Source organism: Apis florea, unplaced genomic scaffold, assembly GCF_048593485.1.
Source record: "Apis florea isolate Af1SG1 unplaced genomic scaffold, ASM4859348v1 contig_1615_pilon, whole genome shotgun sequence".
In the NCBI taxonomy this organism is placed as follows: domain Eukaryota; kingdom Metazoa; phylum Arthropoda; class Insecta; order Hymenoptera; family Apidae; genus Apis; species Apis florea.
The window spans coordinates 6709152-6735916 of NW_028256416.1; the positions used below are offsets into that span (position 1 = coordinate 6709152).

A 26765-nucleotide genomic window follows, 5' to 3' on the forward strand; every position below is an offset into this window, starting at 1 on the left:
ATACAGAGCATGAACCTGTAAATATTAATCGAACTGCGTGGATTTAATACGAGTAAAGTAATGTTCCCAGTTTTCCACGTTTTTCTGTAATTCAATCAAAATTAAAATTTTTATCATGCAACTATATTTCATATAGTTTGTATAAACATCGGTTGTTAGTTATCGTCACTTTTGAAGTTTCCATTTTCTTTTTTTTTAAATATTCATTAAATAACGATCATAGTTACTTATCATTATTTATCATAGACGACTATTATCAAACGATAAAAGTCAGAAATAAATCAGTTGACCTCTTTCTCTCTCTCTTTCTTCCTCCTGTGCTCGACAAAAAATTGACCGCGGAAATGTGAAACGTGGAGTATCGGTCGTTGACGTGTCATTCGATAGCGAGGGAGTTGTGTACCTTTTTCGAATGGGGATACGGTTTCTTATTTCGCGAAGAACGATGGCCGAGGCATGGATTTTTCTCTCTTTCTTTCTTTCTTTATTAAATTTTCAGAGGTGTTTCGCATTTCTTTTTCAATTTCTCCCGAATAATTTAACTCTGAAGTTGTATTTTTATTATTATTATCATTGCATTACGAACACTACGTATTCTTGTTATTACGAATTTAAAAATCGTCGATCCATTTGAGGATTGTCTCCGCTTGATGTGCTGTGTTAAACGTACTTCTTATACGTTAAATTTATTATCTGGCTTCGAAACGATTCTCTCGTACCCTCTCGCCACATCATCATCCCTACATCCTGTCGTCCATTCTTTCAGAGTTTTCCACCACTTTTATCCCTATATCCTGTCTTCTTCCTCCATTCTCATCCTTTTCCACATCCATTAGAATAATACAGGGTTTAATTGTCCTTTTGCCACATTTATGACCGCCTTTTTCCAAATATAAAAGGAGTTTCGTTTCGTTTAATTCCGCCCCGTTAACTTTTCCGTTGAAACACGCATCCATAACATCGTCGTGACGACCAACTATGCGAAACACTTCGTCTACGGCCACTTGAACGAGATGAATAGTTAAGATTGCGCTGCGTGTAATTACTTAGATTTGTATATAATGGATTACAGGCCACGTTCAAAAATGATGGAAGAGCTTAATAATCGACGAGTAAAAAATTCAAGGAACGTTATGTAAGAATATTCGTTAATTAATCATTATAGAAAAGAGAAGGAAGAGCTTCTTTCCATTTCGCCCATTTTGATACTAAAATATCTAAACGAGTCAATTGAAATACGAACGAGTGCGTTGATAAACGAACAAATTAATAAACGATAAAAGTTGCAAAAATCGAATGGAATACGGTGAAAATTGTATTACATTTTATCGATATGATTGCGTAATAGATACGAAGTGCACTCGTGTCTACTAAAAATATTGGACTAATAAATTGCATGCGTTTCGTTCTGGGCAAATTAAAGTACTTTAAGGCTATTGATTTGGAAAACCATGTTGGAGATCGGCGTCGTTATGCCGAATAAAATAAATTCAATTTTCTTGTTTGAAGAAAGTAAATACGTTTGCTTCCCTTCCCTCTCCTCCCTCCTCTGCATCCATAAATGATTTTATTTTTAACGATAACAATCTAAATTGATATTCATATTTTTATTACAAAATACTTATTGTATTATTTTTTATTTATCTGAAAACTGAAATAGAAGTAGAAACCTAACTTTTTCTAATTCTACTTTCAAAAATAGTGGAAATTCTTCTACGATTATTCGTGAAGTTTTTAATTTATCGAAAGCGTATTTTTTTCGAGTCATCATAATAATAATTTAATTCGTCAGATACTTGCAATAATCTCCTTCCTTCGATCCTTCGATATACGATTTTTCCATCGCTTCGAGAAGAGAAGCCTTCTCGAAGCAATAATAATACAGGCGGCGACAAATTGAACAAGCGGTGTCGTCGAAGATCGCGGCTCCTCCCCCTCCCTGGAACAGACAAAGCGATCTCTGTTAATTGAAATGCAGTTTGTGCGCAATCAACACTTCATCTCTTGAATTCCATTTCCCCATTGCGATTCCCTCCCCTCCTGTTTGAGGTACAACGTCACACTGTCTGCGTGAAGGGTGGTTGGGGGGGAAGGGGAGATCGCGCTAAGATTAATTAAAATCTTGCTTTCGGGGATTTAACCGGTACGTGACTCGAATTTCCTCGGTATCCGAATTCTCGGTTTATTTTCCGGGCTGAATTCGACGGAATTCCGATTTTATACACGATTTTATACACACCGTGGTGTGTATTCCGTTGTTTCCATTTTAGGGGAACGGCGGCCAATGTTTGCCGCGATGGAATTGCATGCTCTGTGTGGACGGTCTTTTGGATATCTATGCTCGAGGAGATATCGGGTTTGGATAACGCATGATAGAGAGAGAGAGAGAGAGAGAGAGTTGTAAACTGTCTGAGAATCGGATGTGTTGAGAGATTGTGTTAAATTTTTAAATTTAATTGGGGAGTTGAATTTCATTTGATGATCTTTCGAAAGGTTGATACAGGCAAAGTTATTTTTTTTTGGAGGGGGTAGAAAATAGATTTGAAACAAGAGAGGTGGAAAAGTTTCAAACTTTAAATAACTCGCGGGAGAGGAAGTTTGTAAATGATTAAATTGTTCGTAAGGAAGGATTAATTTCTCGATCGAATCGGGGATAAGGGATGAAAGGGTTGATCGGGGTGATTATCGTTTCAAGAGCAAATAAATAAATAAATTAACATCCGTAGTATCGGAAATCTATAGGAAAATTAGCATTCGATATTGCTGAAACGTATCTAAAGCTACGATATTCAAAGAGCCATATATGAAGCCTCCTTGAATTATTTTTCCCAAACTTTGCATATTTATTGACTGCATACGTACATACAGGTTATCGATTCCAATTGTTAATTCTTTCAACAGATTTCGAGAAGGGAGAGTAGAGGATCAGTAGGATCAGTACGATGCATCCTTTTTCCAAATCCAAACTCACACTGTGTATACAAATATTTCAGTAACCACCACCATTTATTACAATATTTCATTTCTCATTCGTGAATTTTCATTAAAGAAAAAAAAATATTAATTTTATACATTTCATCTACCACCATCTACCACCGTTTCTTACCTCAAAATTGATTATATCAGTTTCACGCGATTGCCACTTAATATCTATGATGAATTAAATAAAAAGTTTCAATACAAATTTTCAAGAGATTCGCTGTAAAAAGGGACAGGATCGATCAAAACGCGGGAGCTAAAATCGTAAAATCGCTGCGGCCTGGATTAACGGCGTATAAACTTTTTAGAATGGAAAGTTGCGGCATAAAGCGTCATGCGGCCTCGGGGCTCCTTTAAACCTGCGTTTATTTATACCCGCAGTTAAATCACTCCGGCCCATTATGCACCCGTGGAAAATTTCGAATTTTCCAAATTTTATTCCGCGCGGATCGATCATATCGGAATTCTGTTTGTTCACACTCTTAATAAACGATCCTTTTGTCTGCCGTAACCGGTTCCATTTTTCCCAGGCACGCGAATCCTTTCGGATGCCTCGAATATTTCCGATAATTTCCCTGTCGAATCTTCCTCCCTTTTATGCGTCTCTCATCGTTTTTCTCATTCGATTCGATAGGGCAAAATATAATTTATCCTTTTCCTTGTGGAAAATATGTCGAATGTTTAATGGGACGATAGATAAATGTTAGAAATTACTGTTTCTGAAATTTTAATATTTTTCAGTTTGGTTTTTTTTTTTTTTTTTTTTTAAGAACAAGTTTTAAAGAACGCTTTGGTTTCTATTAAAAAGTATTAAATTTTTAATTGTTTTTTTAGTAATCAACAAAGTTTATAAAATTGCAAAGCTTCTATATTTTAATACACGATTCATAGACGATTAATCTACTTTGCATTAGTTTAATCCTCTTTCGTTAACAATAAACACGTTTAACAAGTGGAATTATGAAACGGTAATAAACAGGCAACAACTTTAACCATCTCCACGGGGGTATTAAAAAATTCTTCGAGTATTTTGAATTTTGTTACCGCAAAGTGTCTTCACGGGAAGCCACTCGAGGGGATATCTTCATAAAATAAAAATCTAAAGGATTTGAAAAAGGTGCTTATATCTCGTGGAAAAAGTGCCTTGTGTTTGCATAACCTTTCATTCTCTTTAATACAAGTGGAATATTCATGATCACTTTCTCAATATCCTCTTCAACCTTTAACTTTTCTAAAGCCGAATTTAATAAAAGAACGAGACGAAGATGATTGTTTCTTATATATATTTGGAAGAATATTAAATATTAATTATTTCTTAAATTTCTAATTTCATACATTAATCAATTTTTTTTGAATTAAACAAAAAAAAAAAAGAAATCAATAAATAAATATTCCAATTTCTAATTTCTAATTTTATCCATCTTTCGAAGATGATAATGAAAGAATTCGAATGGTTGTCCTTGTGGAATATTAATGACCCATACGAGCCACGTGGAAAGCTATAAATTAAACCGGGGCAAGACATTGACGAGATAATCTATTCTCTTTAATTCCATTATTAAGCAGATTTTAACCGAAAGAGCTCGATCGATTTTCGACCGAATATTGATTGATTGTATCGACGCTGGGAGGGCGTCGTTCCAACGTTTTGCGCTTGAAAGAATTAACTTCTACGCATAATTTGTATCGAAACTTAAGGGAAAAGAAAAGAAAAAAAGGTTGACTTTTTGAATTTTTAATCAATTTTGTTCACCATTATAAATAATAACCATACGAATTCGTATAAATATTGTTATTCAAAAATATATAAATATAAATTGGAAAATTTTTTAAGATTAGCAAAACACTTAAAAATAACGCTTAAAAATTGTATAAAATAATAGAAAAGAGGTTTTCCTTTTTTAAATTAACGAAAAAATTAATTCGTACACGAACAGCTATCGAATCCATTAAGTTTGTATACGTTGGCCATAAATTTTTAATAAACGATTTGAAAATTGATAAATTATTAATTCTATTAGAATACCATTAATTTACTGACATCAATATCTCAGCAATATTTATCAGTATAATAATAGTAGATCAAAATTTAAGTATGATGCAGCGCGTTCAAACCCTTATAAACGTTTAACATTTATCAATTGTTTCAACATTTAATTCCCAGTAGAATTCGAAATAATTTTCCACCTTTCTGCTTCTAAGATTCAGACCTTCTCAATTCTTCAAAGGATCTTCCACGCGACGGAAGAAGAGCTTAAAAAAAAAAATTTTCTCTTCCCTACTCTGTGCACATTTCTCCTCCTCCTTGTCCCCTTCAAGAAGACAAAAAGAAACAAGAAACACGCGAACAACACTTTTCCGGATCACGATATCGATCCGGAGAGGCCGGATCCGGAAAGAGGAGTTTCGAAATTCGCCAGTTTTTCTTGCGCCTTTGATGTCACGGGTCAAGAGATGGGATGGCCGCGGCCAGGAAGCGGTCGGTGGCTCCTCTCTGGGCGGGATAATACATGCAAATATAATCCGGCGGGCTTTCACGGTGCATTTAATGTTTCACGAGCGTGTGGAATGGATATTGCACGCGCGTATCCGCGCGTGGAAAATTTTCAAAAATGAGAGAGGCAGGGAAAAAGGTGGACCCACCGAATTATCGGCAGGATCGATAACAACAAGTTCTTCGAGGGATTATCATTCGTCGGTTTACGATTGATTTTTCGGGTTTTACGGTGTTTTTTTTTTTTTTTTTTTTTTTTTGCAATTCGAAAATATGGATGCGGTGAACACGTGGTTTGCGGACGGTGTTTGTATTTATAGCGGATTATTGAATGATGGAACGCGAGTTCGTCAACTCGTCATTCGAATTGAAAAATATTTTGCATTTGTTTGAATTTTAGAAAAAAGAATAGAAGAATCTGAGCGAATCTTGATTCGAGCCGTGAAAAATTGTGAAATATTCCTATTATTGATGGAAATAATTGATGTTCCTCGAGAGAAGACGAAATAGAAATTTATTTTCAACGTGTATATATATATTCCATGAGAATATTCTTGTTTGATTAGTCTGGTATTAAATGCCAGATTACACCAGCGAGATCCTAATTAAGACCGAATCATTTCGCTAATCCAAAAATCCTTTAAGATCACCCTTGTGCACGTTCTAGAATCTTAATTCTTGTTCCAGAATCCAGAAGATCAAATGCTAACAACACTTGCTACTCCAGCTTCCAACGAGATCCACCTTCCACCTTCCATTTATTTCAATTTATCGAGCCAAGTAATTCTTAACAAACGCGCGACTCGTTCGTTCGAATAATTTTATTTTTTCTTTTATTCTCGATGAGAGATTACGACGAAAAGATTTATCTCTTCTCGAACTTTGACCTTTTTTTTTTTTTATCAAAAAAAAAAAAAAAAAGCGTAAGTGCATCTTCATCCTTTTTCAAACGGAGATGCATATTTTTCTCATAATGCTCGATCGATTCTTGGCCAACACTTGGGATCCTAAAAGTATTAGGATACGACCCAGAAAACTTGGTACTTTGCGAGACATTTGTAAACGTGGCACTTGCGAGTCGAGAAACTTGTGTGTGGTGATAAAAAAAAAAAAAAAAAAAAAAAAAAGAAATACATCGAGTATTTGTATTAAATGCATTATTTTAATTTCCTGAACAGTCTCCTCGATTTTTTAAAAATTAAAAAAAAAAAAAATAACATAGATAATTCCTGGTGTTTTCTTGTTTTCGGGCAACGTTATAATTATACGAGAAAGGAAACCCAGTTTATGAAACAATGCAACACTGCCGCAATACACCACGGTATATAATTCATCGAAATTACACTATTTACTCGAATAAGGATCGAACTAACAAACTTCATTTAAATTTTTATCTCCTTTGGCTGTTTTCCAATAAGCCTCGAACGATTTGAAACGAGGAAAATTTCGTGAAACATAAACGGAACGTAGAGATACGAGATTCCGCTTCAAAGACAATATTTCTCTATTTTATGAGACAACTTTCGTGCCTGTATACATAGAGAGCATGATACGTGAAATTTCAGCCCCACGTGTCACTCCGCCAAGAGATAATTCCGTAATAAGCCATTTGTAACCAAATATTGACAGAATACCAGGTTCAAACTGTTATTGCTGTGAGTGAGATTTAATCGAGTGACACCTTTTTTTTTTTCCTTTACTTCTTTTTTTTTTTCTTTAAATGGAAAAACGTTCTCCTAGAGAAATAATAATAATTCCTAATTGTTTTTTTTTTTTAACCTGTCCCTGTAATTTCGCAGCTTTCATAACAGCTCGCAAAGCAGCTTTTTCATCAATTTTTTTTTTTTTTTTTATCAAAATTGGAATTTTTATAAGATATTTTTTTTTCGTAAAAATATCGGTTATTGCCGTCGCGCGTTATTTATGAAAATTGAACTACGTTTTTTTTTTCTTCTTCTTCTTCCATAGCGTCTGTATCAAGATTTGTTATAAAATAAATCTTTTCCCGTTATCCTCGTCATTATTATTATTATTATTATTATTTATCACAGATGAATTATTGTTACCGTTTTATTTACGAAATGTGATTAATTGCTTTGCATTTAGTGCATCTTTTTTTATTACATAAACACAATATAATTATTCTTCCATAATTAAACATCTACACACGCTTACAACGCAATTACAATCGCAATAATAATAATAATAATAATAATAATAATAATACGATTATTTCCCTGTTTTATACAACCCGTAAAAATAACGAAGATTTCTCTTAGATAATACGAGCATGAAAGAGAAAGAGTCTTACTGATATTAGGAAAACGTTTTTCTCCCAAGCGGGTATAAAACTTTAAGCTTTTGCTGCTAAGGAAAGCAATTTGCCATAGCTCTTAAGAAACTAGCAACCCATCGTTAAATAAAGTCCTCAATTTCTTATGTGAGCGCTTTCTTAGTTCTACCAATTTTCAGTTATAAAACCAGAATCCTCGTGGACTGTTTAATACGCTATATATTTATATCTCGCATTAATCGTTCTAATTTGATCAGAGAAATTTTCAGAAGAGGATCGAATCGTGGAAAATTTCATTCTTAATTATCAATCTAACGATCAACTTACCAAAAGAAATTTCACAAAATCTAACAATACAACATATACAAAAATAAAATCGAGTAATTCCCCGAAATTCGTTCCCTTTCTCCGCACAATTTACTCGACGGTACTCAATATCCGGCCAGAGGAGGAAAATTCGAATAGTCTTTGCATACTTAAATCAACCGTATAATGTATCGCATCGAGCCCTCGTCCATGTATAATTCGCTGGAAATCCCGGTTATCCGGCGTGTGCGTGCCGCTGTTGGATATCGGTTATTAATTATCCAAGTAATAGCCGCGTAATTGGAGGTCCCGGGAGGATGTCGGCCACAGGGGCGAGAAACAGTGGACATTGGAGGGGACCTCTGTTGCTCCTCCATTTGCATTTTTATGCCTCGCATGCATGTATAAAACGTGTCACGTTTCATTATTCGCCTGTACAGGATGATATCGAGGGATACTTTGGGAGGGGGGTGTGGATTCATGCTAATGGATAAGTGGAAAAAGTGTTATGTAGATGTGTGATGGATATTTTTTTTTGCTTTGGAATTCGAACTAGATTTCGCACTTATGGATGATGACAGGAGAAAAATTGGAAATTGAGCCTCATATTTGTGGGACATAAAAATTTAATCTTGATGCGATACGATTGAAGCCAGTGAAAAAGTTTGACTTCATTGGGAAGTGAAAGTGAAAGTGGATTGCTCGAGGATTTCTGTTAAATTTTCGTTAAGGGGAGCTTGGATACGTATTTAAGAAATTTTCTTTTTTTCGTACCTTCGATGAGTTTCGAAGAGGTGCAAGCGATGCGAAACTCTGGGAAGAAGTTTATTCTTCGTGCAGCAATTTTTCATCCTTGTTTGCGGTTAACCTGTAAATTTATAATAATTTTATTACGATTTTTTGTTTCATAATCTCAACTTTTTTTTTATTATTTTTTGAATTAAATAAATATATATATATATTTTACAATTGAAATAAAGTGGAATGAAAATTTATCTCCCCATAAGGCAATGATTCATCCTATTAATTTCCATAATTATGGTAAATTGCCAAAATTGTAATCCGATCACTATATACAGTCAATTGATTAACCAATAATTAATTTAAATTACGATAATAACCTAATTCGTTACCTTAATTAAAAACGTGTATAATGAAACAATATACTCTTGAATATACAATATTCAATTTGTGAAAATATAAATGTAACGGAAGTGTTTCTGCAATAGAAATCCGTGAAATTTTAGTCCCGTCCGATAAACATTCATCATTTGGCCATATTCGTAAGCACAGTGTTATATAAATTTACTGTTATATACCAATTGAATAAGCATTGATTCTATTGAAGATGAAATAACCCACTACACCATTCCTGAAATCTCTGATCAATTATTATCACTCGCATAACAATTAATAATAAATTAATTATTGCATCAACGCAAAACGCTAATACGTTTTTCGTTCCATCAGCGTGCAAAGTATTTATTGTTCTATTCACATGTAAATAGGATTTCACAAGAGTAGAATATTTGCATAAATAATATAATATTATGCCTTGCGATTGCAAATAGTTGGTTATTAGATCGTGGTATATTACAGCGATGTTGAAGTTAAATGGAGTTAAATGGATTTCAAATAATTAAGGATGAATAATTAATCACTCGATAACGATAATTTCCAAATACATCATCGAAGCTCGGCGAACGGAAATGATTGCTGGCCACGACTAATATTATTTTCTCCGTAAATTTCGTCCGCGTTCTTTTTCCAAAAGAGAAGAAAAAAAAAAAAAAAAAAAAACGAAATTAGAACTAACACAATTCACCTATTCACTTCCGTATCACACAATTCTAAAAAATCCACTAACAATTTATAAATCATCCACTGTGAACACCTTCACAATTTATAAACTTCACACAGAATATAACACACCCAGTTTCAATTGCCAGTCCACATCTTAACCCAAATATAATTAAACGAGAACCCATTTCCTCTCCCAGATTTCATTAACCCCTCCTCCCCTCCCTAATTCGTTCCCTGTGTAAAAATACCGGGGATGTAATAAATCACCTCCCCTTCCCTCCCCTCCCCCACCCTCGGTGAGGGAGACTCGAAAAAGCGTGGTCCACAAATCAAACGAAGCGAGCGCGACTAAATGATGAAATATATATTTCATAAACAGGCCGAGAGTTTAAAACCGCGCCGCTGGATTCTCTGGACAAAAAAGCCGGATGGCCTGTTTCTTCCGGTTAAAGGTTGAAGGGGGCTCCATATTCGCGCAATTTCGTGTTTCCAGTCGGCGAAAAAACACGAGTTGATCGAGTTGAGTGGTGTGCGTGCGTGTGTGTCGCCGTTTACACGCCGTTACACGGCCGAGCAGTGGCCACGGTTTTTCCACGCTGGCAATAAGGGGACGCGGACAATGAAGATGAGTGAAAAGCGCAAGAAACCTGGGTTGGAGTGGCGTTGGAGGGGGGGGTGGACACGAAGGAGAGGGACGTAATAAAGCCAATATCGGGGAGCAGATTGGAAAATAACCGCTTAAGAGGACAACGGCTTCTTTTATATCGGGCGCGAAAGGAGCGGTGGTTGCATTGGATGATCTGGAAAAACAGCTCGCCGCAATACACCTACTGGATAGAATTTTCTTTCCTTTTTTTTTTGGTTTTGTTTTGTTTCTTTTCAGTCGCCTCTGGTATATTTCTGGTATTCGAGAAGCTTGATTCTCGTCGAAGTTCATGAAAATTAGTGCGGTACGAGGGGATATTGGTGGAACACGATGGTGTTTCCTGTTTTTTGCGATTGTCGGTGGTTTTTGAATAAACGAAGAAGAATAGACAAGAGTGTGACGATAAAATATTGTTATGGACGATTGTATTATTTTCTTTTTTTTTTTTTAATTTTAATTTCATTCACGTAGAATTTTCTATCTAGCTTTTTCTGGTTCTTATTATGCAAATGTTTTCAAATGGTACTTTTCCTTCCCCCGAAACAAATATTAGTTCCACGCTCCGGGTTTCCAATGCGTGTTATTTTAATCGTGGAGTTGGATTTCTAATTTGTGTAATAAGAATATATTTTTATGCAATTTCTTCGAATATAGGTTTTCCTTCTGTGCAAATTTAAATGATCTTCGATCTTATTAAAAAATCAACTCGTTTTTCGACCGAGTGATTTTTTCGGTTAAATTATAAATCGAATTATATACGAAGCAATTTTCAAGTATTTCAAAGTATTTCGACACGTTCAATGATCCATTTAACAGTTTTGTATTGTCCTTTCAAATTCATCTTTGCACGAAGCTGAAGCTATCCTGAGGCCATTACCGCAGCGACGATTTACGAAGAAATAAATCAATATTTACAGATATGTTCGGAATCAACCTCGTAAAAAAGTTCCACCCTGCCCATCCAAGTGGCTTTTCTGTTTCAATGTTCCATATTGCCTCGCGTTTCCGCGTGTTCGAATGCGTGCGTGTCGGCCTTCCCTGTGTAGGGACGAAACGGATTCAAAAAAGCTTTGGAAAAGTTTATTATTCGTAACGAATCGAGCAAAATTTCCCCGTAATTCCATTGAAATTTATTGTCATTTTTTATTTTTAAATTTCTCTTGAATTAAACGATTTTATGAATCTGCTACTAGCACTGGTACAGGAATTTAAATAACTTTGACACAATTTTTCAAAGATATTTCAAGATGATTGAATAAATAATCACGGTGGTAAGCGTTCAATTTAAATTCAAGTTCGACTTTTCCAAGCGATAATTTTCTAAAATTTTCCGTTAACGAAAATTTATTCCAATTTAAATATTTAAAATTCTATTATTTCGTTTTAAACGCGGCAAATGTACGACGTTCGCAATTTCCAAGAGCAATCGATCGTACGTTAATATTAATTAAAACTGTGTTTGTTGTTTTATTATCAGATCGAATTACGCGAAAGTTAAATTTTCTCATCTCGGAATGTGCAATTGTTTCGGCTGGCTGAATTTAAATAAAAACAGATTACATATCAGGTTTAAACGTTTATCGCACAATAAACGTTTCGTCTCGAAATTTTTTGAACATGTGAAATACATGACAATATTATTATTTGTTCTGAGCGTGTGACAAAGATTGCAAATTGCTGCCTTTAGTAGTCCAAATTTTACTTATAGCGATACGAATCTGTAATGCGTGGATTTTGAAAAAAAATTTAATCATAATTCGTTTATTATAACTAACTGAATTATCTTAGAGAAAATTTTTCGAATGATCTTTTATTATGGAAAAATAAAATATCTGTCAGATACTTTTTTGGATTATCCTCGTTCGTGATAAACTTGTCAGAAACAGCATAATTTTACGTGTAATCAGTAATCCATCCCCAAACATCCAGGATGGATAACAACAATCCCAGTTTCTAAACCTGTGGAATTATATCCGCTATATGTTTAACCAGACCTCTATTAATAATTTCTCTGTTAAATTCTGTTAAACGTGCAAATTAACGCGCAAACATTCCACGTTTATAAACACGAGAGTCATTAGAAAGATAATAATCCGTTTACATTTAACAAAAAAAAAAAATAAAATAAAAAATAAAAAATAAAAACACGATACTTCCCCCTTTTCCATAACAAATTCGTCAACAAATCGTTGAAATGTTATATCGTTTAAAATTTTCATATTGATCGAATAATTCTCTTTCTTTCTTTCTTTTTTTTTTTTTCTATCGAAATTCAATTAATAAAGAAAAAGATACTTATATTATTCTTTCTTTCATTTTGAAAATGTTCCATCCGTGATGAAACAAAGTCACGAAATTTTTTAAATAATCTCTTCTCTTCAACCGTACGCTTCTGACAGCCCAATCATTGAGCCAATTTCGTTTAAACTTGATATGTGACCTTTTATATACGAACCGTTCATGAAGTTCCCTGAAAATTTTATCCGAGATCGAAAAATGCGAATAGTTATAATAATTGTTTAATAAATTAATCGTAGCAATTGAATTTTGTGTTAATTTAAATATAGTAAACTAATTATTACAGATCTCGTCTTACGCTTTGAGGTAAGATTTATGAAGAAATAATCGGGTGAAATTAAATGTAATATTAATAAATGAATTGTTAGAAATGTATTTTCCTCCTCGATATGCATTTAGATTGAAAATTAATAATTGTAATCACTTCAATAAGAGATATAATCTGATTAAATTCTTTTCCAACAATCCTTTCCACTTGAAATATACGTAGATTAAACTAAACGATAAGAGATTTAATCGATGCGTGAAAGAACCAATCTTCGATGAAGCCACGACTTCTTTATCAAAAACTTTTCACCAAGTGAAGAAAAAAATGCATGTTTCCTAATCCTATTATAAACTAAACTCTTCCAATTTTTTGAACTAAAACAACAAATCCTTTATTATAAACTTTTCATTTATTAATAAATGTGAATCATTATATTATCCCCTATATCTCAACATGAAGTAAAAAGATATGCGAATTACGAGGTTAAGTCGAATATTTCAATATCTCGTGGAAAGGAGAGGAAGATCCTTTCGTTGCTTATTTAAAAAAAAAAAAAAAAGAAAATATTCCGGGATTAACGACAATTTTTTATCACAGATCAATCCGAATTCAGAACGGAAAGAGACTTTAAGCAGCTTGTTTGTCCATCCAAGATTGGAAAACGCGAAATCCGAAAGACGGGGACTGCTTTTCAAACGAGTGTCCTCGTCCCTCGGATTTCGAAAAGATACGTATTGCTGGAATACGTACACAGGTACTTTGTAACGTTGCTGCATAGATTGGATCAAAGGGAAATGACGGTCAAAGGGGGAGTGAATTCGTAAGCGTGATTGGAAGAAGAGGTGTCCACGACGTTATTTCGTACAATGGGTGAATGGGTAAATCGAGATGAGGAAAAATGGGGGGGCATGCAGTGCAATTTAAAGGCTGTTTTGCTTCAATTTTCTTATTTTTTGATAAAATTTTCCCAACTTTTCATCACCTTTCGTTTTATATTCGTTTTACGCTCCTCTTGAACGAAATACTTTTGTATTCCTCGCCTATTATTTCTCATTATACTTATTTGGTGAACTTGAAATGGAAATTTTCATCGAGATTAAATTATTATTAATAAAACGTACGAGTTATTTTTCAACAATTTTTATTATTGGATTCGTCTGTCGTGATAGTATTATTTTTTTCGGCAAAGTTTGACGTCGAATAAATGTTTATCACTTAACTTCACCTTATTTCAAAAAATAAAACCATTTTTATATCTTTACAACAAAGTTTCGATACACAGTTTCTTTCCAATATCTCTTTCTAATTTCCAGCAGTCGAAAACTTCTCAATCAAAATATATACTTTCATACAATTTTAAAAAGAAAAAGAGATATCGCGATTCAACTTAATCTCTCACAAAAAACACCAATCCAATAAATCTCAAACGCGCGTGTTTAAAATAAAGTTTAAAATAAACTTCACCACCGATAAAAATTCTTTCCAACAGAAAGTTGGAGGGAAAGGAGTACACACAAGGTGGCGAGCAAACACGGGAAATTATGCGCCGGCCGAGAATTCCGAGGAACAATACTCGGTGACGTAAGCGGTATTTCGGTGGTGAAGAACGGGCCAGAAAGTGGAAGACCGTGGTGACGTTAACCGGCGTGGACGAGAGAGAGCTACTCGTTGGAAACGTGCAACCACTCTTGCGAACTTGGGTCACGATTAATTGCGAGGAAATGCATCGCTGCGAAACGAGTTCGATCTGTCCGCGAGCTTTATATCCCGGCAAGAAGGATTATAATACGCCCATACCCTCGTTTTACGACCTAGATACGGAAAATCCATACAAATTCAATTGGATCTGTTCCAATTTTTTTATAAAATAATACAGTTTTTAGTTTTACATAAAGTATTTTCTTTTCTTTTTTTTTTTTTTGACCGTATAACGAAACATTATATGTCATAATTAAAAAATACTGTTATAGCGAGATATAGATGTGTCATACAATAAGTAGTGATGGGATCGAAAAACGTGAACAATTCTGGATGAATTGTTTGAATGATCGAGGAAGTTAAAGTTGGATATCGGGATGATTATTGATTGGATTTTCAAGCGAATTTTTGAAGGATAGAGTAACATTGGTAATGAGTAGCGATGGGATCGAGTTTGACGCGTGTTTGAACAATCTTTAGGATAAACTCGAAAGGAGAGGAGTGATAAGTAGCGATGGAATCGAGAAAATTAATGTGATTGGGATTTGAATTTGAAATAAGCTTTTAGAATAATATAGACAATACAGGCAATGGAGAAATCGAATTCGATGCAGATTAAATCGATCAATTTGAAAAAATTATTGGGATAGAGGGATGATCGATGAAAGCAACGTAGGATTGCATGTAATTATTGATCTATTGGTTTGGTGTAAGTTTTCAGAGTAGAGTAATGCCAAGGACGAATAATATCGATAATAGTGATGGGATCGAATTCGATCAAGTTAGATCGATCAATTTTAGGCATTTACTGAGACGTAATAATAATACCGATGAAATTAATACGGTGTCGGGTGTTGAGATTATTATTGATTAGATCTTGTTTCAGAGATAAAGTAACAAGTTTTGACGAAGTTTGCATCGTATTGATTTTCGAAAATAAATAACCTCGATCATCGTGAAACAGTGATCAATGATGACGAATAAAATAGTGTTTTTATACCTGCGATACGTTCGATCCCATCGCTAATTAAGTTCCTCGAAATCGTGGATCTGAAGCATCGCTTTCTATATATTGCGCAATCTTACGGACACGCGTTCGTTCATTTTTCCAATAAAACACATCTGCCACGTGGCGACCTCGATGCATTCGTCGACTTTTCGATTGATAACAAATGGAGAAATTATGTAAATTTTGCTAATACATAAAGTTAGAAATGATAATCGATACAGCATGAATATGCAGATCGAGTGCCAAAACTCCTATCCCATTCGAACTAGACAACACCGATTGTACGCTGATGATCGTCTGCATGTTATAATCTACAATTATAAAAATATAATTGTTCCAAATTAAAACAATTTCGAATTAATTTTCTTCTTCGAGAAAATTACAAAACAATAATTTTTTACATTAAATTAATTTCATATGATTCCAAGGGATCCATAAATAATATAAATATCGATAAATCTTCAACATCTAAACTAACATTTTAACTTCTTTTCATCGATCGAATTAAAACAGATCCTTAAAATCCTTTCGTTTAAAAATTTAAATTTCTCCCGTTTGATTATTCCGTACGCGACTACGTCTCTTTAAAAGGGTGAGATCGATGCAAGGGGCGAGAATGCAGGGAGGGTAAATCACGAAATGAGTGGCATACACCTTGAAAAGGTGTCTGGAGGGCGAAGAATCTCGAGACACCGCGTGAATCGTATCTCGTCTGCCCCGAATGAACGGATGAAATCCCGCGCCTCTGCCCTTCGTATCGAGCACGAGTTTTAGGGCTTTGAACTTCTCGTTCCTCGAGTGTGACGTGCCGTCACGGCGATTAAACGTGGCGGTAACGTTTCATTCCTCCACAGATTTGATCTTGTGCGCGTGGAAATTTTTCACAAATCGAATCTGGAAGAGAAGGATTTTTACGTACGATCAAATGAAAGTGTAGCGAATATAACATCATAAATTAATTCGTTCGAAAAACAAATTATTGACGAATTATTATTACGAGAACGATTAATAATCGAGAATTTTATCACACCTAAGCTAAAATTCTTATTTACGATAAAACAATTTCGAATATTCATAAACAATATCATAAAACACGATAATTTTATCAGAAAATACCTGCTATACGAAGAATCGAGAAAACTTTCATGTAAATAAATACTGCATTAACTTACTCAACGCTCGATCGTTTGATCGAGTTTCAATACAATATACAATTTTTAATCAAGCGTCCGCAAAAAAAAAAAAAAAAAAAAAAATAGGAGGAGAAACTTGAAAAACAAATCTGGAAATTCTACAAACAAATTTTAATTAAAACGCGTATATCGCTTAACACATACCGTATTTTCTATACACGCGTGAAAACAAAATGGAGCCGTAGATCGAAATACGAAAATACATTTCGAAGTTGTACAACGTGATCGTCGCCTATTTCATTAAACGCTTTCAACTTTGGCACGTAGGTGTGGATATATCTGTATAGACAGATATATATCCCGTATAAAATACGCGCGCATCTTGACGTGGGCCCCTGTAATAAAATGGGCAATAGCAATTTAAACGCGAGCGATAAATTTCGTTTGCAATTAGGTTAATCCAATTCAATGATACTCTAAATTAAACGTTAACGACGGATCACGATGGTGTTTCGTTTGAGGCTCGATCAGTTAAGTGTTTTGTATGCGCGTTTTGAGCAAATGTAAAGCCGGTTCGGCTTTATGTTATGAAATGTGGCAGCCGCGACATCGTTGAGACGAATGAAAAGACGAATTAAAGATTTCGAAATCGCGAATGGTGGGGAATTGGTCGCGGTATGAAATTGCAGGAGAATTTGAAAAGAAGCATTGCTTGTACGAGAGAATTTGTAAAGTTTGAAGGAAGGAATAAGAAATGGTTTTTGGATGATTTGGATAAATGGAGGATTTGGAGGACGAAAAGTAGTTGATTTGTAAAGGTTAAAGGGAAGGAAAGGATAATTTTTGGATTAATTAATTAATTTGGAAGAGAGAGGAAGGGATGATTATTTTCTAAAAGAAATTTAGAATCGATAGAAATGAAGAAAAGAAGAAAAGAAAGTTTTGGAAAAATAAGGTAGGAAAATTGCAAACTCAAAGTTAGATGCAGTAAAAGAATAAAACCTTTAAATGAGCCAGTTGGAATAGTTTTGGGAAACTTTTTAATTAAAAATTTGAATAAAAATCTAATGGTGAAGTTTTAATATGAGAAGGAATTTTAAGATTAAACGTGTTGAAGATTACTTATTTTCGACTTCTCTATATAAAAAGACATGGTTGAAAGATGAGAATTATTTATCCGTCAATTTTTGCCTAAACCTTCTATCTCTTTTATGGACGAAAGTCAACTTTCTGCTATGCTTTCACATGCTTATTTATAATTCCTTATAATTAACTGTACTGAACTTGTACAAGTATTAAAATCATAGTTCGAATAATAAAAAATAATAAACTAATAAATTAATTTCCTTGCCAAGAAATACAATTGTATAAATTGTATAAAAATATAATTAATGTATACAAATACTACAAGAATAGAATGTATACAGGGAACGAGCCAATTGACTAATCATTTCCAATTATTCATTTACAATTAATTAGAAAGAATTACAAATTACATTTATATATTTTTCAATCCAGATAAATATTCAATCAAATCGTATATATTTCTCATAGGATCAACATATTTTTACATATATATTACCGTGATATTATAAGCACTGAAATCTCTCCAACCACGTAGAATTGTCCAACGCAGAATCTATCGAAAGTATCCCCCAGAGAATCAACGAGCAAACTTTTGGTTTGCGTCTTTGCATAACTGTTGCGAATCGGAAAGCACTGTGCATATTCTATACGACTGCATCTCTGAAATTTGGTCTCTGGCATACATACCGTTAAAACTACGACGATTGGAAAAGTCGATAGAAGGTAGAAAGATTCCTCGATGGAATACGATTTTAAGTCATTTCTTTTGCACACATTGACCTCTCTGTATACCCAATTTTTCAAACCAATTTACGTACATTTTATCCATCTATGCAACGTTAATAAAAATTATATATTTAAACTATACACTAGAAATAAATTGAATTCCAAAATGCAAAAAAAAAAAAAAGAAGAATTTTTAACGATACTTTTTTTCCGATTCTAATTCCGAATCGAACGATCGAAAAGCCTACAATCTTGGCTGATTGGATTAAAAAAAAAAAGAAAAAAGAAAAAACCAGCCTCCCCATAAAATAAAATCGGTTAAAAATTCATCGCAATGTTTTATGATTAAGCCGAATTCCCAAATATAAATTTTATCTTTTGATTGAAAAATTCGATCGCTTTTTTATTTCTCTCTCGCATGAACGAGATGAAAGAGGCCCGGTATTCGATAACTTCAAAGGTTGGATTTTTATCGTTTTAAATTTTAAACGCGAACATTTTCGGCCAAAATTTACGAACATTTTCCAAGTTGCCACGATTTTTAGATCGGCGGCATTCATTCAACTCTCAGGATATATCGAAAAACCGTTTTCGGGGAAAGAAAGATATCAAAAGGCGGCTCCTTTATATCCGTGTCGCAGACAGCTTTTGTCCTGAACAGGCCTGCACAATTCGTGGAACGAAGCGCGAGTTCGTGTCCCTCTGTTCGAACACCCGGCACCCGAAAACTATCTGTCGCACGTAACAGTCGTGCAAGGTGGTTTAGAAGGAACAACCTGATTTGGAGAGACTCTCTGTGTGTGTGTGTGTGTGTATATATAGCGATTGAAAATTGGAAAGCTGGAAATATAGATCGAGTCGAACGATAATACGAAGGAATTTGATCGAATCGATCACCTCGAACAGAATATTTAAATACAAACGAGATTTTCGTAACTGTTGGCCAGATGAAATTTTCATTAAGAGATCGTAACACTCGCTTCACGAACTAATTCTTATTTCATTGTTATAAACACGTCTGTTTGTTTTATAGCATAACAAATTGAAGAAATGTCAGGGAAGGATTATACAGAGACAAAGAGAGAGAAGGGGTTCCTCGTCGCGAAACGAGTCGCTAAAATCAATAATGCGTCTAATAATAAACGCCGAATCCCCTGAAGTGATGACGTTACATCCAATTTGAACCCTCGTACGATGGAAAAGCGTGCAGGCTTCTCTTTGTGGGGGGATTTAAAGGCGATCGACCGGAAGTAGGAAGGGAGACCGGTTGTCTAAAAACACAAGTCGGATCGCGTGCGAGCCTTGGACGGTGATAACGCGTTCCTTCGAGCATCTTCGGGATTAAGGGGATTGTCGATCGAGAAAACTTTCCGACCTTCACTCCAAAATCGGATCTCGTCGCAAAAAAAATTCCTTTCCTTCGACGATGATGGATTTTCAAATTCCACGGATGATTCTTTTCGAAGTTTTCCGGCTTCGTTGCTTATGTAAATGCGATAATTGTGACAATTTGTTTTCGTTCTCTTGCCCGCGCGAGAGAAAGAAGGAATTTTAATTAGACGATATTGGATTTGGAACGTGTTTACGTAATTAGATATTTATTATCCTAATTGATTTCTTTTTCTTTTATATGAAAAATTTAACGTCGAAAGAAACGTTGGCATATGTTAAGTAAGCGCAATGGCGAAATCAATTATGGAGTCACCGATTCGAGTGGAAAAAATTATTTACAAAAGGCGAAAAGTTTATTATTATGTCGGTAGGGGAGTTTGAGCAAGCGAATTCCATAGCGAAGAATTTTCATTTTAACTTCGTCGACTCGTTTTATTTATTCAAGTTGGGCCGCCGAGCAAGTAGATCGCAACAGATCGATCGCAACCGCGATTTTTCCACGTCTCTTTATGTTTCTCGTAGCGTGATTCGAGAATAATTCATAAAATTATATATATATGGATCTGGAATCGAAATAATATTATCAAAAATGGAATTATGCTATACGACGTACGGATCGTTTAAAATTCAAATTGATCGATTATATTTTCGGTCGAATTAACTATTTCGAGGGTCAAAATATCTCATTACCGTTTAATCATGTTTGGAAATCGAATAATCATCAATCTGAATAATATAATCAATCGCCCAACGTTCACGCGATCGAAATTATAAAAATCCGCTTTAAAAAAAAAACCTCCCCCAATCGCACGATTTTCCCGAGATTGATCGCGTCGAATCCAATCAAACTGGTTCGCAATTCGCAACTCCTTGGGCCAAAGATCAATCCAAGATAGATCAGAGATCGGGAGGAATGCGGTGAAACGAAAGTGTAAGATCGCCCTGAAATCCTTGGCGAGCCGCGGATTAAATTAAAGAGCCTCGAACTTTCACCCTTCCCCCCCCTCCCCTTCCTCGCATTGTAATTTCACTCAGCGAACGCTTAAAACTTGAATCTTCAATCAAGAAACTCTCACAGAAACTTCAATTAAGGGGCCACTAAAAATTACAGTCCCCCGAAAAGCTACTCCTCGCCTCGGGTTCAATTAAAAAACCACCGTAAATACGAAAAAGTTGTCGCCAATCTGGAAAGTAAAAGTGGAAAAAGAGGAGAACGATCGAGAATTGCAGGCTGCAGTTTCAATTAAGAGGCCGCGAACCTGCGCGAGCCGCCCCTTTTTCAAGGGACGACAGGAAGTGACGATTACAATCAGAGAAGATCGACAACTAGCCCGGCCTCTCGTCTAATTCCCTTCATTAAACCGATTTCGGTTTTACTTTTAATTGCGTCACCATCTTGGCTACGAGGGGGTGGATAACGAATTTGCACCCGAAGGGAGGGAGGAGGAGAAAAATTACTCTCGCTAGGATTTTCGCGCTAACGAGGTAGATAAGCTTGTCGGATTTTCCGATATTATGCCGGATTATCGTCGAGCCACTTCCATCTAGATTTCGTGGCTTTCCTCCTTCGGTTTATTATGCATTGCTCGTCCATTTTTCAACGCCTCGTCGTTTACAGTTCTTCGATTCTTCGATCGCGACGATCGAAAACGGAATCGAGTATCGGTGATTCACGGTGATCCCCTCTTCGTGGTTTAAGAGGAAGAAGTTGGAGATGATGATTTTTGGCAAGGTGGTGAAAATTTTTCTTTTTGGAAAGGGGAAAAGATATTTAAAAGAATTTTTATGCAACTAGGTATCTTTCTTCTATACGTTACAAGAAGTGAGTAAGAACGTTCTTTCTACCTGATATTATACAATTGTTGTACGAGAAATAGAACGAAATAGGATTTTTAAGTTACGATTATTAACTAGAAAATTGAATTTTAAAAGAAAAGTAAAAAAAAGAAAAAAAAAATGAAATGCAAACGGATATAAAGCATCGGGGTTTCCGCATAGCGGTTTTCGCTTATGTGTATTCAAAAAATATTTCGTTTCATTGCACGTCGAACAAGCCTGCCTGTACGGCAAATCTCGCAAATACGAGGTGAAATATTCGGTAGACGCAATAACTCGAAAAACGGCTGGGTAACAAGTTTTAGAATATGTTACGTACCGCGCGTGCATATCTCTTTTAAAAAAAGTACAAAATAAAATTTTATTTCGCCCAATGAACGCAAAAGTGGATTTGAAACGCTTCAACTATCTAATTTCGATAAAATAAGAATAATAATGATATTTCCTTTGCGCGCGAGATTCCATCCAATCAATTATTAGCGAAAGAGGCGACGATCGATCAAACCTGTGTTTCATTCGTTTCTTTTTTCCCCGAATATTCCCCTCCAATTCCACGGAATTCATTAAATAGTTTCAACGAAAGGAATCGCCTATCGGTATAAAATAACAACAAATATTCGATTGAAAAAAATAAGAAACGGATTAATCGGCAGAATTATTATTATTATCGAAATCTCTATATATTCTACGCACGATCATTTCGATAGAGAAAAAACGTTTGAAATGTCACGTCTCGTTCCATTACCCTTCCGTTTGCCTGGATTTCATTGAAAAATGATTACGTTGAAAAATGTGACAGTGAAATTAATTAAATCACCGTGTAAAAACGGAGATGAAAGAAATTTTTATTAAAACTTCCTTCAAAACAATTTTCTCTACTTTTTTTTTTTTTTTTTTTTTTTTAGGAATTTATACGAACATTCGTGATATTCGAAATAACGCTTCAACGTCACCAGAAAATTATTATCTCAACCTCGTTCGTAAAATCGATAAATTTTTACAACAATTCTTCCTTCTCCTCCGTTCTCGATATCGCGCATCAATATTTTTTTTTCTTTTTTTTTTTTAACAACTTTAACTCGAAACCAGACACGGAAATTTTCGCAGCAACAACTGAAGATAATTCGGATTAGGGAAAGCAAGGTGGCAACGATAGAATCGGGGAGGAGAGGGAACGGCCTCGAGAGTGAATCGGATGAAGTCGTGGCGACTCTCCATTCTCAAAATCCATTCGCGACCATATCCTCGGTTCTATTTGTTCAACATCCAAACAAATTTCGAATTGCTTGGCGCAACGGAGCCGAGTTTCCAGCCGGATATAATCGCGGCCACGAGAGTTAATACAAACATATGCACGCGGCAAAATTGCACACGAGTTAGAGTGCAGCTAGGCGCAATCCTTGATTCGACTATTACCCTTTACGCTACGATATTATACATAGAAAATTCTGATAAGAAGATACGGGTAATTTATAATAATTTTGTCAGGATTTAAATTGCAATTTTGACTTTTTTCAATATAATTTTTTTCCTTAGAATTTGTAAAAAGAAAAAAAGAAGGAAATGTTATAACTTCTTCGCTGAACATTTTAATGAAAATTAGAGAAACTAGTTTATATAGCCTCTACTTGTGATATATAAAAAAGTAAATATAAATGATATTAACCCTTTCAACAATTTTGAACGAATAATACAATGATATCTTAATAATAAATTACCCTTCAAAGAATATTCATTTGCAAACATACATTTTTTAATCTACTTTTACTTCGTAACTTATCGAAGAATGAAAAAAAAAAATTGGTTCGAAAATTGGCCATTCTTGGCTACTTACCACGTCAACGCTACGAGATTTTTTTACGAGAAATTTGACGTCGAAATCCGACGATATTGATTAAACTACAATCCCATTTCCCGAGTCAACCTGAAACTTGTGAACAAATCTTGTCGTACGGGAATTCGCCTAAACCACACGCGACATCAATCAGGTTCAACCAAACTCTGTTACATCCAAGTGTAACGCAGAGGCAACAGGGTCAATTGGACGAACTTACAACTTACAACTCGTTACCAATGACATCCAATATACACTATCTATTGTACGTTTCCGGACACTTTGATCGATTCGTAGTAACAGTTCGAGAACTGTATCAAATGTACCGTATAAATCCATGGAAAATGATATCGCTCCTTTCCCAAGAATTACTCTATTCGCAATAACAACGAAAGATTATGCCAAAGATACAGAAAATCGATTATTAATTTTACGCGATTAAAGAGAAACAAATCAAGAAAACAAGAAAAAAGTTGAATATTTGATAAGTAAAAAAAAAAAAAAAAGAAGAAATAAAATATTTCGATGAAGAAAACACAGATCTTAAATGTGGATCCTAGCGGACATATTGAAGAAGAATTAGGAGAATTGGTAGGAATTCCACGTCTCAGGAATATAGCACAACTTTTATTCCAACCGTTCCCTCTCATCTCAACAATGAATCGTCTTATAAATCTTTAAACCACTTCCCTTCCTTCTATGCACGATAGCCTAGAAGATTTAAGAAAAGTTATTCGTATCTTATTCAGGATATTCTTTCGCTCGATTTTAAAGAGACAAATTCAATTCTCATTGCCGTATCGTCTCTGTCCATTCTTTGAAGGGCGGATAAGCGCGTCAAGTTTTCAAGTTAAAAGAAGAGGCAGAACTCGTTGGGAAGCAAGAAGCAACACGGTGTGGCAGCGTACAAAGAGGAAATAACTTTTAGGAGACGCGTAAAGGCAATTTTTCAGGCATATTTTCTTTTGTCCTTGACGAACGATTAAGCTGCAGAAAGCACTTTGAACAGGGACAGCACTTTTATCGAGGTAAATTCAAAGATTGGACGAGAAAGAGGGGAAGTGGCGTTCGAAGACACGAAGCGTTCGAGTGTTTTCATTCTGTCTTTAAGTGCCTTTTGTTTTAATTGTCTTCGATGAAGTTTGAAAGCTAATTACTTGTTAAAATCGATACGTTTGTTTTTTACTCTCATTTGTTTAGGAATAAAAATTGGTTAATATTCTAATTCACCTAATACGTGAAGAATGAAAGAAAGAACAAGTATTGAATTAAATAAAGTAAAGCGAATTAGAAATTCAAAATTAGAATAGAAAGTAAAAGAAAATTATTATTTTCTTGTCATATTTTCTTAATGGATAAGATAAAAGAAGTTCGGAAGGGAGATAAAAACTCATGGAAAAAGAATAAATGATTTAACCATTTGCTTATTAAATGTATATAAGAGCTCTTAAACTCATTTAAATATGAAGTAAATATAGAGAAAGCATGTACAACTCTGCTCATAACTATACAGCATACCTGTTGAGCCAAGTAAGTAAAATTAATCAATTCTAACTACATCAAGTTATTTGCAAATTCTGTGAAATTTATGAATATTATAGCATAAAATAAATTTTTTTAATACGTCTAAATACAACATTATTATTTATTTTATTTACAATTAATTCGAGAAAAAATATATTAGAATCAAAAAATAAAATACTTTTCTTTTCTTTTTCTCGAATGAGAGATGCACTCGTTAAATTCGTTTATATGAAATATATCGATAAACGAAGATAAATAAACGAAAAAAATCATAACGATTCGATTGGCGTAATTATTGAAATCGAAAAACAAAAAGTTATCGAACGAGAATTATCGAAATAATATATGCAAATATACCAAGAATCGTTCAATTATAAAATCCTATACGAATTTCAAATTATTCCGCGCAATATCATACAGTTTCGCCTTGCAATATGGCGTCTTGAACTATGTGCTTGTATTAAAATGAAGAGAAACAAGCACAGAGTGCAAAAGAAATGAACAAAAGAATACGATTTTACAGAATTTTTTTCAAAATTAACGATTGGAATTTTATAACGACAATGAAAAATTTAGATTAAGCGTGTATATTTGCTTCGATATTGTAAAATGATAATTTATTAAAAAATCTTGTTGAAAACTAGACAATTCTTTAATTCATATTCAATTGTTAAAACAAATTGAAATAACAAAAATAACATTTTGTTTTTGTTTCGAGTATTATTCCTTTTAATAATTAATTCGATGCGTTAATTATTATATTTAGACACATATTATTTATGCAATGTTAATCTATAACCTATATCTTGTAACCTGTCAATTCACTAATATTATTAGTCGATATTTCATTATGCAATAAGCATCGAGTCGATTGTTCATGTATCACTTATTACTTTTTTATAATTAATTTTGGATATTCTAAAGCAAGATTAAATTTTCATTGCGCTAATTGCATAATTAAATACAATTAATATAATCGTACTAACCTCATTGTCTCTTCGATCAAGCTTCATATTTATGGGATGACGATGAAACGTATTCACGAAATGCAACTATATTTTTTACGCACGTATTAATTATAATATATTCACAATATAATTTCACCAAACTACCGCACAACACACGCTTCGAAGGCTCGATACGAACTGCGTCTTTCCTCTCTACGATTCAAAACATTCTATTCGTTCTTACGCCGCCGTATAAATACACGCGCCAATGTCTCGCGGTATAAAGTACTACGTGCGTCGTACGAGACGCGCTATTTTTGAATAATCATATATTTAAATCGATGACTTTTTTAATACAATTTTTAATATTATAATAGTAAATATAGAATTTTTTAAATCTTTTTTATTTCGTAACACATGTAAATTACATAATTATTAAAATTTAAATATTTTTTAACGATGTGTTAAAAAAATATGCTTACATTCTTGACTG

The 26765-nt window shown here is 34.2% G+C and overlaps 1 protein-coding gene and 1 long non-coding RNA gene across 4 annotated transcripts in view; one reads left to right on the plus strand and one right to left on the minus strand.

Moving 5' to 3' along the window:
* The window catches only part of tmod (tropomodulin), a 254205-nt gene that overhangs the window by 105903 nt on the left and 121537 nt on the right, over positions 1 to 26765 (plus strand). The gene's annotated exons all lie outside the window — the stretch shown is intronic.
* LOC147658859 (uncharacterized) lies at positions 1801 to 26532 on the minus strand. Its single transcript, XR_015291117.1, has 3 exons — positions 26312 to 26532; positions 8847 to 8940; positions 1801 to 1939 (listed from the first exon to the last, which is right to left on the minus strand). It is a non-coding gene; the product is annotated as an uncharacterized LOC147658859 (long non-coding RNA).